Raw genomic sequence first — 4,414 nt, 5'->3', positions numbered from 1 at the left:
ATAGGGGAGGGTGGGGATGAAAGGGACAAAATTCATATTTTTATTTTTCACTGAAAAAGTTCACTTCTAATCAGTTTTATTTTTAGTGCAAAAGATTCATTAGACCTTTACTTTATTCTGACCATATTGTGAATTCATCCTATTATATTGGTAGTTGAACTTTTTCACATTTTTAAAGACCTCTCCAGGTGTCCCTTTCATTCCCACATCTGGGTTGAAAGGGACACCCTCGGGGATGAAAGGGACTACCCGCGTTTTAATGTAAAACTTGGAATTAGTTATCTCAATGTTTTCAAATTTCATTATAACTGAAAAGTGATAAACTAGAGACTAAAATTTTTAAAAATTACAGTTTTAATAATATGAATTTTGTGACATCACAATTATTTTAAACAGTTAAAAATTATCAATATTTTTAAAACAAAGAATATCAAATCTTTTCAAACAAAGAACAATAACTAAAGAATATCACAATCAGTAGGCTATCACATAATTAAACTGTCTTTCTTTGGTCAATAGAATGTTTTTCGCAATTTATCCTAGCTGATATGAGGTGAAATCGGTGGGAAATGTAATGTTTGCTTGCTCTTGCCGTTCCTCCTGCTTGGGATGGATGGGGTAGTTTTAAAACATCACTGATATCATCCTCCTCAGGAAATATAAACTTGAAACATCCCAATATTTATTCATAAACTTGACTTTCAAGTCTTCATCACTCAGTTTCTTCAAAACTTTTCCCACAAAGTAAACAATAGAAGTTTTTTTGCAAATCTGACTAAAATGAAATCATTGGGCTGAACATGTTTGACAGTGTTTTTGATATCAGATCCCTCATTCGATGTTGCATCAGACGTTGAGGAAGAGCTGCTTTGAGATCTTTCATCTTCACTTTCAGTTTCTTCTGGAATATGTTGCAACAGCTGCTTTTTAGATTTTGTCCTCATTGATGATGCTTGCATTAAATACAATGTTAATTCTGTCTCCATTTCTGTAGTAAAAACTTTCCTGTTACCCACATGCAGTGAATACACTACATTGTCTTTTTTATATTTTGAAGCGAGTTTAGCCAAATGCAATTTTGCATTTCCTTGGGCACTGGCTGTAGCCCTGATTGATGCTTCTTTTTTCAACAACTTCAATTATTGCCCCTTGAATCACTTCTGGCGTCTCACGTTCTTTCTGTTTTTTTTTTTTTTTTATATACTTTCGAGGCAATTTTTTTCTATTAAAAAAATTTAGCATTAGAAACATGCAAAAAATGTCAATATGGGGTTGAAAGGGACATGTCCCATTCATTCCCTATTTTACTGTCCCTTTCAACCCCCAGGCCTCAAACAACCAAAACTACAACTTAACTTTCTGACAGTGAAATATAATTTAAAACTGATTAAATAAACATATTTTAGAGGTTTCAAAGTAATTATCCTGATTTAAGTACATTATCCAATGACTATGTTTGAGATTTTACCCCTAAATGAAGAAATGAAAAAAACTTACTTTTGCATGCGTTTTCTGCTCATCCAGGCATTCCAAACACTGGTGTATTGGACCCTACAAATGTGTGAAAACTATGGACTATTAGTGTCATCTATCCATGAAATAGCGAAGCTCCATAAGTAATTTAGCAGCAAGTTATAGAGGCTGTCCCTTTCATCCCTTGTCCCTTTCATCCCCACCCTCCCCTATTTAGTAATAAAATAAGTTTTTCACTTTATGCAGAAAGAATGCAGAAAAGGTATAAGAAAAAAATGGAATGGATTAAAAAGCGTCAAGAAGATAGGTTAAGACTGCAAGTGAACACAACAGTTATATGTTGGGATGATTTCAAAAATTACTATTTGGGATTATAAATACATGTGTAGTCTGCACAGGATTGTGCATCAGAACAAACTGTGTAGAACAAAATTTTTCATAAATTTGAAGTAGTTCCAGATGATTGCCTAAATGCTTTTGCAATCATTCATGAGTTTTATTCCAAAATCAACTTCAATTGACTTGTTAAAAAATCACAAATGGAGGGAAAAGAATTTTGTATACAAAACTTGCAAAACTTTCCCTATATCATCAGCACCACAAAAAACTACTTTGATTTTTCTAACAAAAACTGGTTCTAAAAAGGTAGCAAAAAGAAATTCAGGAGGCATTATTTTCACTTCATAATGTACAGATTATGGAGTAGTTTGCTCAGCTGAGGTAGCTAAAGGCCTATGCTATAAAACTGAAGAAGCTCATTAAGAAGAAGATATATAAAACTGAAAAGGTTTTCAATACCAGTGAGAAAGCACTATTTTGAAAGAAGATATCTGCTATATAACTATTGAAGAAAAGGCCCAGAATTCCTGGTGGGATATCAGGTTATTCTACTAGTTTACACCAATGATGTAGGCTATATGACAAAACATGAACTAATTTTCCACATGACAAACACAAAAATTTTTAGGCAGCTTATTCTTGCTACATCTATGTACTGAATATGGAATGCAAAAGCCTGGATGAAGAAGAATCTCTTCTTGAACTGATTTTACCACTCCATCTCCAAAATCAAGGAATAACTAGAGGAAAACAGGGTTTCATTTAAAGTCCTACTTGTAATGGATAATGCATCATGTGATACACAAGATTATGCAAACAAAAGTAAGAAGTGGTCCTTCTTCCCCCTAACATTATCTTCCAGCTACTTGACAAGATGTAATGAAGACTTTTAAGGGCAACTAAATGAAGAAGTGTATAGACCAGGAATGTCCAACCTGCATCCCACTTAATATTTTTATGTGGCCCACTGCATCCTAAATTTTTTAGGTATATTTTCATTTATTTTGGCAAAGTATGTTGCAAAAATTATTCTAATTTCACTGGATACACTTTAATGTCATAATGACGAAATTGGGGTTAGGAAACTGTTTCATCTAGAGAACTGTTATGCATGTGGGATAGTACAGTACATACTGTTGTGAACAATTCTTTTCACACATGAAAATCATCAAAATTGCTAAAAGAGATAAATTGAGTGATTCCCATTTAACTAACATTCTTAGAATTAAGACTAGTACCATAAAAGCAGATATTGATATTATTATAAAAGGAAGGCAATGCCAAAAATCACATTGAATTTATTTTTATTTTGTGTGAGTATAATTTCTTTTTTTTACTGTCAATAATACAGTATTTTTTGTAATTATATATATATATATATATGTTGTTCATATTTTGAACTTTTTAAAAGCATTATATATACTGTATATATTAAAGTACCTTTGTGGCCTGCTGAATATACCTAAATTTCTAATTTGGCCCATTAGGAAAAAAGTTGGGCAACCCTGGTATAGACCAAATTATTAAGGCCATGGACAGTGGTGACAACCTCAATGTTATTCAGTTTTAGAAGGACTTCACTATATCTAAAGTCTCTTCCTACAACACACAATGGAGGACATAACATATATATAAATGCTTGCTAAACTTGTGGCACAAGTTTGTTCGTGACAGTGCAGGGAAATCATTGCAGAAATAAGAGTTGGTCAGGAAAATAAGAGGCATAAGTTTCAAGGATTTAGAAGGACATCAACAATATTAATGGATAATGAACTTGAGCTGCTTGTTTGTTCCAACTCAGAGTATGAGGTCATGTGACTTCCAATTACAGCTCAATATCAAAATAGCTTTAGTTTAAATTTAAGACTGAAAGAGACTATAATTGGACAGTGCAAGTGGATTCATGACCTCAAGTTGAGGGATGACTCACTTGGTATAAATAAAACCATTCATTGAGTGAGAGACATTCTCAATGAGAATGATTCAATACCTGATTAGAAATGTATAATTTTACAATAGTTCTTCAATGTTTTGGATTCAGTGTCCAGTCCAACAGGAAATTGATTCTTCCTGGAGAAGGCTTAGAAGATAAGCAATTCATAGAAAAGTTTGTCAGGAGTCTTGTAGATAGTCTGTATAGAAGGAAAATACACAATCACTTAAAAGAAAGTTTGGTGATGTCAAAAACATCAACAATAATGGCAAAGTCATAAAGTATCTAAAGAAACACACAGCAGAACAGATAGAAAACTGAATCAACCAGCCTACAAAGGAGCTTGCTTGACAGAACTTGTTTTAAGCAAAACATGCCCCATGTCCTTGAGACAGATTTTATAAATTTAGTCCCTTCATCTAACATTCCAATTCCTCCTCATGACTTGATTGGTCTCTCTCGCTTGTTTGTAAGTGAAATTAGAGACCCTCTCGGTCACTTACTGTATATCTTTTCTGTTATATAATCAATAATGTCTCTTAATCATTAATAACATATCTCAATAGTCTCAGCGTTTACAGTAAATTGTTAAGTGGTATATTTCTTATAAGTATATTTAAATTTAAATCTTTGAGATAAGTATTAATTTTTGGAAGACCTAGTCCTTAT

Source organism: Centruroides sculpturatus, unplaced genomic scaffold, assembly GCF_000671375.1.
Source record: "Centruroides sculpturatus isolate CEXI.00-Female unplaced genomic scaffold, Cexi_2.0 scaffold1006, whole genome shotgun sequence".
NCBI classification, from domain to species: Eukaryota; Metazoa; Arthropoda; class Arachnida; order Scorpiones; family Buthidae; genus Centruroides; species Centruroides sculpturatus.
The sequence above is the reverse complement of the archived record's forward strand: the minus strand, read 5'-3'. Positions refer to the sequence as shown.